The 15,447-nt window shown below is 48.0% G+C and overlaps 1 protein-coding gene across 1 annotated transcript in view; it reads left to right on the plus strand.

The window, feature by feature from the left end:
• The first annotated feature begins 5,578 nt into the window (after nt 1–5,578).
• LOC147725719 (uncharacterized) overlaps nt 5,579–15,447 on the plus strand; it is a 454,500-nt gene continuing 444,631 nt past the window's right edge. Inside the window, exon 1 of the mRNA XM_086964412.1 lies at nt 5,579–5,683. The gene's annotated coding sequence lies outside the window, so the exon portion shown is untranslated. The remainder of the gene's footprint in view (nt 5,684–15,447) is intronic.

Raw genomic sequence — 15,447 nt, forward strand, 5'->3', positions numbered from 1 at the left:
CCAGCAGGTCCCGACGACGATGAAGGATTACGAAGGTTACGAAGGTTGCGGCAGCGCCAGCAGGCAGGACGATGATGCGCAAGGCAGAGCTACGGCAGCGCCAGTAGTCCGTCAAGGATGAGTTCTTCTCTGCGTCTCTCGACTCCAGGATACAACTGCCTTCCTGCTCTGGAGCTGCCCCAGTTATAGGGCTGGTGCCCTTTGATGTCCGGACCCTCGCACTTGGAGGTCGGGAGGTCCGGGATGAGGGAGTCCAGACACCCAGCAGGGGGGTGGAGCCAGCGCCCGGGGAGGCGATGGGCGAGCGGCACCTGGCGGGGGAGAGCCATCGACGCCTCTTTCTCCCATTGACTTGCCAAGTAGCTCGCTCACCTCCTGGGTGGATGGTGGTGCCGGGATGTCTGAGGCCTGGCTAGGCCCAGGGTTGAGGTCGATCGGGGGCCAGGCGGCCTCGTGGTGGAGTGTCCAAGATGGCGCCCAGGCTGGGCGCGCGGGCCAGTAGTGAGTCGGGCCCACGAGGTCGATATGTTCAGGGGCCGGGGTCCCGGAGGGGACGGAAGACGAGCAGTGGTGGTGTGTGGCACTTGTGTGACCGGGCTCGGGCCTGGTCGGGCCGAGGGGGGAGCGGCCCTTCATGTGGCCTGTCCAACACTACTCTGCACTCTGCACTCACTACTCTGCACTCTGCACTCACTACTCTGCACTCTGCACTCACTACTCTAAACTCTGCACTCACTACTCTGCACTCACTACTCTGCACTCTGCACTCACTACTCTGCACTCACTACTCTGCACTCTGCACTCACTACTCTGCACTCTGCACTCACTACTCTGCACTCTGCACTCACTACTCTGCATTACCACTCTGCACTCACTACTCTGCACTCACTACTCTGCACTCACTACTCTGCACTCACTACTCTGCACTCACTACTCTGCACTCACTACTCTGCACTCACTACTCTGCACTCACTACTCTGCACTCACTACTCTGCACACTCTCTCTGCACTCACTACTCTGCACTCACTACTCTGCACTCACTACTCTGCACTCACTACTCTGCACTCACTACTCTGCACTCACTACTCTGCACTCACTACTCTGCACGCACTACTCTGCACTCACTCTGCACTCACTACTCTGCACTCACTACTCTGCACTCACTACTCTGCACTCACTACTCTGCACTCACTACTCTGCACTCACTACTCTGCACTCACTACTCACTACTCTGCACTCACTACTCACTACTCTGCACTCACTACTCACTACTCTGCACTCACTATTCTGCACTCACTACTCTGCACTCACTACTCTGCACTCACTACTCTGCACTCACTACTCTGCACTCACTACTCTGCACTCACTACTCTGCACTCACTACTCTGCACTCACTACTCTGCACTCTGCACTCACTACTCTGCACTCTGCACTCACTACTCTGCACTCACTACTCTGCACTCACTACTCTGCACTCACTACTCACTACTCTGCATTACCACTCTGCACTCACTACTCTGCACTCACTACTCTGCACGCACTACTCTGCACTCACTCTGCACTCACTACTCTGCACTCACTACTCTGCACTCACTACTCTGCACTCACTACTCTGCACTCACTACTCTGCACTCACTACTCTGCACTCACTACTCACTACTCTGCACTCACTACTCACTACTCTGCACTCACTACTCACTACTCTGCACTCACTATTCTGCACTCACTACTCTGCACTCACTACTCTGCACTCACTACTCTGCACTCACTACTCTGCACTCACTACTCTGCACTCACTACTCTGCACTCACTACTCTGCACTCACTACTCTGCACTCACTACTCTGCACTCTGCACTCACTACTCTGCACTCTGCACTCACTACTCTGCACTCACTACTCTGCACTCACTACTCTGCACTCACTACTCACTACTCTGCATTACCACTCTGCACTCACTACTCTGCACTCACTACTCTGCACTCACTACTCTGCATTACCACTCTGCACTCACTACTCTGCACTCACTACTCTGCACTCACTACTCTGCACTCACTACTCTGCACTCACTACTCTGCACTCACTACTCTGCACTCACTACTCTGCACTCTGCACTCACTACTCTGCACTCTGCACTCACTACTCTGCACTCACTACTCTGCATTACCACTCTGCACTCACTACTCTGCATTACCACTCTGCACTCACTACTCTGCACTCACTACTCTGCACTCACTACTCTGCACTCACTACTCTGCACTCACTACTCTGCACTCACTACTCTGCACTCTGCACTCACTACTCTGCACTCACTACTCTGCACTCACTACTCTGCACTCACTACTCTGCACTCACTACTCACTACTCTGCACTCACTACTCTACACTCACTACTCACTACTCTGCACTCACTACTCACTACTCTGCACTCACTACTCTGCACTCACTACTCACTACTCTGCACTCACTACTCACTACTCTGCACTCACTACTCTGCACTCACTACTCTGCACTCACTACTCTGCACTCACTACTCTGCACTCACTACTCTGCACTCACTACTCTGCACTCACTACTCTGCACTCACTACTCTGCACTCAGCACTCAGCACTCACTACTCTGCACTCAGCACTCAGCACTCACTACTCTGCACTCACTACTCTGCACTCACTACTCTGCACTCACTACTCTGCACTCACTACTCTGCACTCACTACTCTGCACTCACTACTCTGCACTCACTACTCTGCACTCAGCACTCACTACTCTGCACTCACTACTCTGCACTCACTACTCTGCACTCACTACTCTGCACTCACTACTCTGCACTCACTACTCTGCACTCAGCACTCACTACTCTGCACTCACTACTCTGCACTCACTACTCTGCACTCTGCACTCACTACTCTGCACTCACTACTCTGCACTCTGCACTCACTACTCTGCACTCACTACTCTGCACTCTGCACTCACTACTCTGCACTCACTACTCTGCACTCACTACTCTGCACTCACTACTCTGCACTCACTACTCTGCACTCACTACTCTGCACTCACTACTCACTACTCTGCACTCACTACTCTGCACTCACTACTCTGCAATCACTACTCTGCACTCACTACTCTGCACTCACTACTCTGCACTCACTACTCTGCACTCACTACTCTGCACTCAGCACTCAGCACTCACTACTCTGCACTCACTACTCTGCACTCACTACTCTGCACTCACTACTCTGCACTCACTACTCTGCACTCACTACTCTGCACTCACTACTCACTACTCTGCACTCACTACTCTGCACTCACTACTCTGCACTCACTACTCTGCACTCACTACTCTGCACTCACTACTCTGCACTCTGCACTCACTACTCTGCACTCACTACTCTGCACTCTGCACTCACTACTCTGCACTCACTACTCTGCACTCTGCACTCACTACTGTGCACTCACTACTCTGCACTCTGCACTCACTACTCTGCACTCACTACTCTGCACTCTGCACTCACTACTCTGCACCCACTAATCTGCACTCTGCACTCACTACTCTGCACTCACTACTCTGCCCTCTGCACCCACTACTCTGCACTCACTACTCTGCACTCACTACTCTGCACTCACTACTCTGCACTCACTACTCTGCACTCACTACTCTGCACTCACTACTCTGCACTCTGCACTCACTACTCTGCACTCACTACTCTGCACTCTGCACTCACTACTCTGCACTCTGCACTCACTACTCTGCACTCACTACTCTGCACTCACTACTCTGCACTCACTACTCTGCACTCACTACTCTGCACTCTGCACTCACTACTCTGCACTCACTACTCTGCACTCACTACTCTGCACTCACTACTCTGCACTCTACACTCACTACTCTGCACTCACTACTCTGCACTCACTACTCTGCACTCACTACTCTGCACTCACTACTCTGCACTCACTACTCTGCACTCACTACTCATTACTCTGCATTACCACTCTGCACTCACTACTCTGCACTCACTACTCTGCACTCACTACTCTGCACTCACTACTCTGCACTCACTACTCTGCACTCTGCACTCACTACTCTGCACTCACTACTCACTACTCTGCACTCACTACTCTGCACTCACTACTCAGTACTCTGCACTCACTACTCAGTACTCTGCACTCACTACTCTGCACTCTGCACTCACTACTCTGCACTCTGCACTCACTACTCTGCACTCACTACTCTGCACTCACTACTCTGCACTCACTACTCTGCACTCACTACTCTGCACTCACTACTCTGCACTCACTACTCTGCACTCACTACTCTGCACTCACTACTCTGCACTCACTACACTGCACTCACTACTCTGCACTCACTACTCTGCACTCACTACTCTGCACTCACTACTCTGCACTCACTACATTGCACTCACTACACTGCACTCAGCACTCTGCACTCAGCACTCTGCACTCACTACTCTGCACTCACTACTCTGCACTCACTACTCTGCACTCACTACTCTGCACTCTGCACTCACTACTCTGCACTCACTACTCTGCACTCACTACTCTGCACTCACTACACTGCACTCACTACACTGCACTCACTACACTGCACTCACTACACTGCACTCTGCACTCACTACTCTGCACTCACTACTCTGCACTCACTACTCTGCACTCACTACACTGCACTCACTACTCTGCACTCACTACTCTGCACTCACTACTCTGCACTCACTACTCTGCACTCACTACTCTGCACTCTGCACTCACTACACTGCACTCACTACACTGCACTCACTACACTGCACTCACTACACTGCACTCACTACACTGCACTCACTACACTGCACTCTGCACTCACTACTCTGCACTCATTACTCTGCACTCACTACTCTGCACTCACTACTCTGCACTCACTTCTCTGCACTCACTACACTGCACTCAGCACTCTGCACTCACTACTCTGCACTCACTACTCTGCACTCACTACTCTGCACTCACTACTCTGCACTCAGCACTCACTACTCTGCACTCACTACTCTGCACTCACTACTCTGCACTCACTACTCTGCATTACCACTCTGCACTCACTACTCTGCACTCACTACTCTGCACTCACTACTCTGCACTCACTACTCTGCACTCACTACTCTGCATTACCACTCTGCACTCACTACTCACTACTCTGCATTACAACTCTGCACTCACTCTGCACTCATTTAATAGGTCTCACCGTTTTCTGCATACTTTTGTGAGAGACTGTTCTATTTCCTTGTCACTATTTCGTTCCATACTTCGTCTTTTGTTTGTAAAATTCGGGTACATTTCCTGTTTGTCTCCAATGCCGTTGTTTTGTTTAGTCTGCAAATTCTTCTTTCAAAGAGATCTTTTAAAGGTTTACATCATAAAAACGTCTCGCAAAACATAATTTCAGGCCGCCTGTCACATTACGCAGTAGGAGGCACTTTAAATATAGAATTGAGTATGCCCCCGGAATGCCGCCGCGGCCGCCCCGGAAGTCAGGCACGGTCGCCTGTGACGGGGGCGGGGCCACGTTCAGACCGGAAGGAGGCGGCAGGCTGAGTCGTTGCGTCTCGCGGCCCGGGGCTCCTGTGAGCGGTGTGGAGCCCCGGGGCCGCGCCAGCAGGAGGTTGGGCGCCGCGTGGTGAGCAGAGTCCCCGACATTGGCCAGGTAAGTTCAAAAAAAGGCTGGGGGGGCTTGGTGCGTGTGTGTGTGTGCATGTATGCTCGTGTGTGTATGTATGCGTGCGACGGTGACGGCGGGGGAGGGAGGGAGGGAGGGGGGGGCCTCGGTGCACGTGTGTATGCGTGTGTGTGTGTGTGTGCGCGCGTGTGTGTATGTGTCAGGGGGGGTGTCTCTGTATGTATGTATGTGCGTGCGTGCATGGGCGCTTGTGTGTGTGTATGCGCATGCGTGTGGGGTGCTTGCGCTTCCCAGGAGACAGCGCCTGGCCACAGCGCGCGTTCCAGTTACAAATCGCCTGGAAGGATGCGCGTGGCCAGGACTGTCTCCTGGGAATGATAGTCGCTGACAAAAGATCTCGGCGGAGACGCGCTTCCGCGCGTTGACGCCGAGACCTAAAAAGGGCATTGCTATAATCCATTTTGGAGAAGACCAAGGTGGTCACCAATGTTTTCCCTGCTGAGGCCGGGAGATATGGGAGTAATTTTTTAATTTTCCTCAGCATGAAAAAAGCGGATGAGACCACCGAGTTGATATGATGTTTAAAGGATAGCTTGTCGTCAAAAACAACTCCTAGGTTTCTGACCTTGGCAACCGGGACAGGGGGAGGACCCATTTGCTTGGGCCACGAAATGGGAGACCAGTCCGGAGAAAGGTTGCCAAAGGTCATCACCTCGGTCTTGTCCGAGTTAAGTTTCAAGCAGTTCCCCGACATCCAGGAGCAGATGGCAAGCATCCCCTCCTGGAATCTCGAGGCAACTGCTGGGCCATTCTTATGTACAGCCAACACCAACTGCGTGTCGTCTGCATAGGTGGTTAGAGACAACCCGTGTGCCTTTATGACCCTCGCCAGATCCGCTACATATATATTAAATAATGTAGGCCTTAGCAAGGAGCCTTGGGGCACACCGCAGGGTAAGGTGAAAAAGGGTGAATAGAATTCCCCCAGTCTGACCGCCTGCGTACGGTTGGCCAGGAAGGATGTGAAAAGGTTTTTAGCCAGATGGTTGACCCCCAAGGATGCGACACGGTCGATCAATATAGAGTGATCAACCGTGTCGAAGGCGGCAGACAGATCTAAAAGTATAAGGACTGCCGCCCCCCCACTTGGTCTAAAATGGCCCTAATTTCATTGGAGGCCTTTATCAGGGCGGTTTCAGTACCATGGCCCTTCCTGAAACCAAATTGCGTGTCATCCAAGAGTTGGTGCCTATCTATGAACTCTGAGAGCTGCTGATTCATCAAAGATTCAAAGATTTTGGCAGGAAAGGGGAGACAGGCAATAGGTCTATAGTTAGCTGATTCTCCCGGGTCAAGAGAGGGTTTTTTTAACAGTGGTCTTATGACTGCTTTCTTCCATGTGTCTGGGTAAATACCGGTCTGGAAAATGGAATTGCAGATATCCGTCAGAGGAGGGGTAATAACCTCTGATATAGAGTTGGATATTGAAGGTGGGCAAGGGTCCAAAGGGGAGCCTGACCTGATGGCGGTGGTGAGTTTGCTAATTTCTTGTACCGAAACTGCTTGAAAAACAGAGAAGGTGGGTTTTGAGGAAGAAAGCAAGGAATGGGCAACAGGAGTTTCCGGGCATTTGGGGGGGGGAGAAGGTAGAGTATATATTAGTAACCTTAGATGCAAAGAAGGTGGCTACAGAGTTGCAAAGTGTTGGACAGGCCACATGAAGGGCCGCCCCCCCTCGGCCCGACCAGGCCCGAGCCCGGACACACAAGGGCCACACACCACCACTGCTCGTCTTCCGTCCCCTCCGGGACCCCGGCCCCTGAACATATCGACCTCGTGGGCCCGACCCACTACTGGCCCGCGCGCCCAGCCTGGGCGCCATCTTGGACACTCCACCACGAGGCCGCCTGGCCCCCGGCCGACCTCAACCCTGGGCCTAGCCAGGCCTCAGACATCCCGGCACCACCATCCACCCAGGAGGTGAGCGGGCTACTTGGCAAGTCAATGGGAGAAAGAGGCGTCGATGGCTCTCCCCCGCCAAGTGCCGCTCGCCCATCGCCTCCCCGGGCGCTGGCTCCACCCCCCTGCTGGGTGTCTGGACTCCCTCATCCCGGACCTCCCGACCTCCAAGTGCGAGGGTCCGGACATCAAAGGGCACCAGCCCTATAACTGGGGCAGCTCCAGAGCAGGAAGGCAGTTGTATCCTGGAGTCGAGAGACGCAGAGAAGAACTCATCCTTGACGGACTACTGGCGCTGCCGTAGCCCTGCCTTGCGCATCATCATCCTGCCTGCTGGCGCTGCCGCAACCTTCGTAACCTTCGTAAACCTTCATCGTCGTCGGGACCTGCTGGCGTGGCCGCGGACCGTTTGTAACTACCATCTTCATCGGGACCTGCTGGCTCCGCCGCGGACCGTCGCTTCCTTCGTCCATCTTGGGACCTGCTGGCTCCGCCGCGGCCCGATCATCTAGAACGCCGAGCTCGAGGATTGAGAGCTATACCCATCTTTTGGTAACAAGACTGTCCCGCTACCCTTCTCCCAAACCAGAGACCAGAATCGAGGGGACCCCTGAGTCCAGACCTCCTTGTACCATTCATCGTACTTAAAGAATTACCTATAAAGTATCGTTGAACTTTACCCTTGTGTGGTGTCCGTCTGTGGGGGGGAAGTTACTTGTCTGTACGATCGTCGGAGACGGCTCTCCCCGGAGACCTCTCCCCTTATCCTCGGCCGACCCTCCCGGTCCGTCTAACACAAAGGTCTTGTGTTGCCTCAATGGATGGGCCTATGGGGGGATTAAAAAGGGAATTAACAACTTGAAATAGCTTCTTAGCTGAGTTCTGTGCCGACTCAATTTGAGATGAAAAATAGGCGCTCTTCTGTGAGGCAATAGATTTTTTATATATTGCCAAAGCGTTTATATAGGCAAGCTTCGCAGTGGGGCAGTAGTGCTTTCGCCAGTGTCTCTCGAGGTTCCGGCAGTGCTGTCTATGGAGTCTGAGGTCCTCGGTGAACCATGGTGCGGAAGGCACTGCACGATTGGGGGAGACACGTTTGGTCGGGACTAATTGATGGGCCGCCTCCCGGATCCATTCTTGATACCTTGTGGACCCTAAGCATGGGTCGGGGGAGGCCTTGTATGGGGCGTTATTAAGGGTGACAGAGAGAAGTGGAATGTCAAGATTCTTCCAAACTCTGGTAATTATGAGGGCATGTGTTTTGAACTGAGGCGGGTTAGGATAATGAACTGGTAGGGTAAAGACCACCGCAAAGTGGTCTGACCATACCAGCGGAAGAACAGTAAGCAGAGAGATGTCCTGGTTATTAGTGAATAATCCGTCTAAAGTGTGCCCTGCTTGGTGGGTGGGGCAAAGACTAATTGTCGAAGTCCCGCTGACTGGAGATCATCTGTTAAGTGGATAGTGTCCTTATCACATGTAGCTTCTAAGTGAAAATTAAAATCACCAAGAATGGTGAAGTCACTAGGTTCTAGAAATAATTCAGTAAAATAATGTAAAGATGCAAGAAAGTGTGTGTGAGGACCAGGGGGGCGATATAGCAAAATGCCTTTAAAGGCTTGATTATGGTTAAATGATATAGAATAGGCCAGAGCCTCACAGCCGGCATAATGGATAGATTCTGTAGTAACTGAATATGTGGCTCTATAGATAATGGCTAGGCCGCCTCCCCTGCCTACTTGTCTATCAAGTCTTGTCACACAGAAACCATCGGGCGTGGCCACACAAAAATCTAGACCCGAGGCCGCGTCCCCCCTATGATTCTGTGATAAAAAGAATATCTAGTTCCAGGTCCGTAATACACTCCCTAATTTCCAGATGGTGTTTGGGAAGGGAGCGGGCATTGATCAATGCCATACGGTAAGGTGGTTTATGTTCCTGGGTTATAGATGGAGAACTGGTAGAGGATAGGGGAGGGTGGATTGTAAAGCCACAGCCTGGGCAAATTGTGGGGGCTGACGTGCAGAGATGGGGGAAGTGAAAGTATTATACACTGGTGAGAACTCTTACCATTGTTGAGATCCCTTAAGAGTTTCGGGGAATAGCACAGGAGAGTGCCAGTTGTGTAGGTAGTTCCTGGACCAGGGGATATGGCCCTAGGCCCGGAACAGGCGTGGACGCGCCCGCGGCGCGCCCGCTGCGCTCGTCCGCTGCGCGTCCTAGGGGGCATTCGGTTTTTATGCCGGCGGTGGTGAGCAGCTAGACTGCTAACCGCGGCGCAAACCGGAAGTGTAGTTTTCACACCTCCTGTAAGGCGATCAATCCCTCCACACAATCTGAAGGCTCAGTGGTGGACCGGGGAACACGCCTATCCGAGCACAAAGTAAGTTCGCAATTCAATTTACATAAGTGACAAGGCAAAATAAATGTGACATAGTTTAAAAACCGCTAGGAGTGAAGAGGATCCTTTTAGGCATTCCATTAAAAGTCGTTCAGTCACTTGGGACTTATAAGGCACCAAAACTGAACCTCGGCCTGAGGTATAACTACGTTTTAGTACCTTATAAGTCCCAAATGGATGGAAGTAATTTCCTGGGGGCTATGTTATTGGCAAGCAAAAATCTGAGGAATTCCTTTGACATGTTCCATAAAATCCTTGATAACATCACTGCAGCATCTGAAATTGCATCACTGATGACAAAACTCTGCATGCGGGGGCTCCAGTTAATATTCCTAAGGGCACAAGTTATAGTTAGTTGAGATAATTATAACTGAATGTATTATATATAAATGCATACATGCACTCATCAATATACACATACATTAACATTTCTGAATATTTATTCAAAAAGAAATTATTTATATAACAATGTGTGCATATATATTATGTATGTGTGAACCATGCAAAACACAATTACTTAAATATACACATTTAGATATATAGATAGCCAATTAAAGAAAATTACGGTTGTAAAACAGAGTATGCTGTTTACGTTCTGGCATGCACCTGTGGCCTGAGATACGTGGGAAGTACCAGGCTCCCGGTGCATGCCAGGATATTGCAGCATATTCGGGCAATCGTCAACAATGACAGCTCCTACCCGGTGGCTAGACACTTTAAAAGTGTACATGGGAATGATCTACAGTGTCTAAGCTACTTTGTCCTCTCCTCAGTTCCAAAACCCAGAAGGGGAGGTGACAGGGATAGGATGCTTCGGCAATTGGAATCGAAAATGATTTTAGAACTAGATTCCAAGGTACCAAACGGGCTGAATACCACGGAAGACCTATACCATTTCCTATAAATAAAGAATTTCCTTTTGGTACAGGTACCAGGTTATTTCACAGCCCAGTGACCCAGACCTACAGCAGAATTTTGGATAGTGCTCCTATTTAAGTCATTCTTTAATACTATTTATCCTTATACAGTCTTTGTCCAACACCCAACATTTATTTAATTCATTCTCTTCTTTTAACTTTTTTGCAGTGATGGATCCAAGATTCTCCTGCACCACATAGGTTGCACTTTAAATACAGAAGGAGAAGTGTGGCTCAGGGGTTAGAGGCGGCAGACCCGGAAGCTGATATCGGCCCTGGACCAGGGTTCAATTCCCCGCCCCGATGGGGGTTGGGCTCAATAATTCCACGGACTCGATAACTCTCGCTTCGGTGCCTACTCTACTCATGGGTTCACACTCTGCGACTCTGGGCAATAGCTTGCTTAATCTCCACAACGGCCCCTCGCGGCGGGATGCCTGGCTTTCACCTTGTGGATACCATGCCGGGGTATCTCACAGGGGAATACCAGGACGGGTTCCCTAAGCAAGCGCATAGATGCCTGCGTTGTGGGCGATTTGCGCTATATAAATACATGTACATTTACATTTACATTTACAGGAGAGAAAGGAAAGGAATTTTCCCTCCCTTAAGTAGGATACATCCAGTCATTTTCGAAGGGGTTGCCATCAGAAGTCGATGTCCCCAATGTTGGTTATTTTGTAGATATGAATGATGTATTTTTAATATAGACAGAGTTCTTGAAAGCACTTTAATCTTTTGCGTTGAGTTGCACATTGGTCGGTGAAGTTTACATTGCTATTGTATTGCACATCCTAATGGGACTATTATAATGATGAAATTTAAAGAAATTATATATATATTTTTTTAGGATGGTTTTAAGTATGTACATTATTACTTTTTAAACCATGAAGTGACTCACACATTTTTTATATACATATTTATAGAATTTTTTGTATTTATGTGTATATTTATAGTGTCTTATTTACAAATTGCAATGTATTTATATGCATTTTGCACATGTGTAACTGTATGACTGAAACACACTTTAAAAACTTTGCTTATATAGAACCATAGAACAGTCTATTTCAACAAGCATTTATGCAGGTATAGAAATTCTATCACATGTTTAACATCACCAGTATATTTACTATTGTGTAAAGGATGAAAAAAAAAACGCTGTTTACACTTTGACTTTACCTACTAGTATTTTGTTTATTTTTATTTTGTCACATGGTGTATACACATTCAGTTAAAAAGAGGGCATTGTGGGAAATATTTCTGATGTGAACAAGGGCAACTACCCGAAACACGTCGTCTGCCAAGCTGCTGTACTTCTCTCAGGAATAAAATATCCTTTGCCATCATCTGGGATTCGTTGGTCTTTTGTGTTTGATCGCCGAGGTACTGGTGATCCCAAGCCGACCTTCTGTAGCTGATATATAAATATATATATATATATATATATATATAAATAAATATATATATATACACATACATACATACAAAATATGTATATTGGAGACATTCATATTCTATATATATTCACGCTCCCCTTCTACAACTGTTTAGGAAGCACTCTCGGGCGGGTGCGGATATGCGGTTGTGAAAACCGCCTTAAATTATCGCTCCACTTTTCCAACCTCCAAAAGGAAAAGTCCGCACTTACGGGGCGCTTGATAAACCTTTATTTCAAGCGAACAACGAACGTTCGTTGTTAGCTTGAAATAAAGGTGTATCAAGCGCCCCGTGAGTGCGGACTTTTCCTTTTGGAGGTTGGAAAAGTGGAGCGATTATATATATATATATATATATATATATATATATATATATATCCAAAGGAACCCTCCTGAAAGAAAGGCAGAGGCCACAATGGGGAACAATATGAAAGCTTCTTTATTGCGAAGTTGGACGGCACTCCGGGCGTATGCATTTCCGCTGTGTAGCTTCGTCAGCGCCCAGCGTGGTACTCAGGAGAATGGTCGAGTGCCTGTTAATTAGTTGAAAGTTCATTCACTGCCCCATTTGTAGATCGCTCCGCCCTTGGTGATGCCTGACAGCACCAATCACAGTGTCTCTAGAGTGCAAAGCACTTCATATCCCAGCATGCAGTGTTTAACTAGGAGAGGGCAGCCAAATGGTAGCGCGACCCACAAAGTAGCACTCGATCACTTCTCTCACTGTTGCCGTGTCTCCTGCAACGTACAGCTTCCTTGGGTCCCCAACTGCACAACCTTCGTCATCAGGGATCAATTTTAAGGGGGTAAGTCCGACGGTGCGTCTCGCCCAATGCGGAGCTAGTCACTCCGACACCACTGTGTTTATCCCTGTTGGCTGGGGTGGGTCTGATCCGTTTCAATAGCTTGAAGAAAAAAGTTTTTCTCACCGAGGCAAGAAAGGACGCCAGTATGGATCAGGCCGACTTGCATGCAGGGAACTCTGTGAATTGCCGCTCGCTTGCAATTGTCAATATCCAAAGGAACCCTCCTGAAAGAAAAGCAGAGGCCACAACGGGGAACAATATGAAAGCTTCTTTATTGCGAAGTTGGACAGCACTCCGGGCGTATGCATTTCCTCTGTGTAGCTTCGTCAGCGCCCAGCGTGGTACTCAGGAGAATGGTTGAGTGTCTGTTAATTTTCAATAGACCTTTTTAGAGGAACATAGCGCCAAAACCACTGAAGGTGGTTCATGAAATTGGGCAGTAAATATAGATTATGGAGTGAAGAGGATCCTTTTTGGCATTCCATGAAAAGTCGTTCAGTCACTTGGGATTTATAAGGCACCAAAACTGAACCTCGGCCTGAGGTATAACTACGTTTTAGTACCTTATAAGTCCCAAAGGGATGGAAGTAATTTCCTGGGAGCTATGTTATTGGCAAGCAAAAATCTGAGGAATTCCTTTGACATGTTCCACAAAATGGTTGATAACATCACTGCAGCATCTGAAATTGCATCACTGATGACAAAACTCTGCATGCAGGGGCTCCAGTTAATATTCCGAAGGGCACAAGTTATAGTTAGTTGAGATAATTATAACTGAATGTATTATATATAAATGCATACATGCACACATCAATATACACATACATTAACATTTCTGAATATTTATTCAAAAAGAAATTATTCATATAACAATGTGTGCATATATATTATGTATGTGTGAACCATGCATATCATACAAAAACACAATTACTTAAATATACACATTTATATATAAATATATATATATATTACCTACTGGCGGTCGCCAGTAGGTATATATAGTTAGGATTTTTTCTCTATGGGATTTTTGAAAATTCTATGTCTAATAACTTTGGCGTTTGTGGACGGAATTGGCTGAAATTTTCAGGAAAATGGAACATTTTGTTTCTGAGCAGCCCCTGACAATTTGGGGGGGGTTTCATCAAGGGGGTGCCGAGAAAAAAGGGGGGTCCCAAAATGCGTTTTTCCCATGTTAATTTCCATAGGGCGGTTGGCCTCACTTTTAGCTCGAACGGCTGAATGGATTTGCACGAAACTTGGCAAAATTGTAGGGACTGTTAGCCCGATGTGCTTTTGCTAGGTCTCAATATATGTGCTCCAGTGGATTTTGAGTAATTTAGGTTCAAAAAAAGATATATATCTGGGCGGAGCCTAACCACACATCTGATCTGATTGGCTGTCAGCACTTCATCCAAGAAGTGTTGGCAGCCATCTTGGGACCAATATACATGATAGCACCTCATTAAAAAGCATTGTAGTTAATAGAGGGTTTTAGGACTTTAGTTACATTATAAATCATTTGTTGATGGTACCATACTCGTTTTAGGAATTGTGGTGGGTTCTAAGGTGATTTTACCATGTGAAAAAACCTTCTGCTGTGATATCATGAATATTGTTTGAAAGAAAACTAATATCTCATGATTTTCCCACAGTGGTTTGGAAGGGGATCTATAAGCTTAACTGAAAGCATATTTTCTGTAAATTCACATTATCTTTCTCAGTCATGTGAAAATGAAGTCTGACATTCTCAGTAAAACCTGTACATCCAACAAGGACAGAGACTGTCAGTTGATTCCTTTGTGTTCTACTGCAGCCTCCTAGAGTGTTCTAAAGAACAACTAGAGCGCTAACAGTCCTACTTATTACAAAGGTATGGCACACCTGAAGCCATCTTGATTGGAATAAAGTGGTAACTCTTAAAACATTTAATTTAAAAAGAAACAACATGAGGGGGTATATTTTGCCATAGAAAGTATGATTAGTGCTGCAGAATGAAACATTAGGGCACATTTTGAGTGACTTCTCAAATCCTTTTCTATTTCATTAAAACATTCTGACATGCAGTCTCCCAAAATGGCCACCAGAGACAAAAGAGCCCAAATGTAGCCCAAATATCACCCAGATGTAGCCCAAGTATAGCCCAATGACAGAATGTCCCAGAGTGTTCTAAAGAACAACTAGAGCGCTAACAGTCCTACTTATTACAAAGGTATGGCACACCTGAAGCCATCTTGATTGGAATAAAGTGGTAACTCTTAAAACATTTAATTTA

Source organism: Lissotriton vulgaris, chromosome 3_2 (genome assembly GCF_964263255.1).
Source record: "Lissotriton vulgaris chromosome 3_2, aLisVul1.2, whole genome shotgun sequence".
NCBI classification, from domain to species: domain Eukaryota; kingdom Metazoa; phylum Chordata; class Amphibia; order Caudata; family Salamandridae; genus Lissotriton; species Lissotriton vulgaris.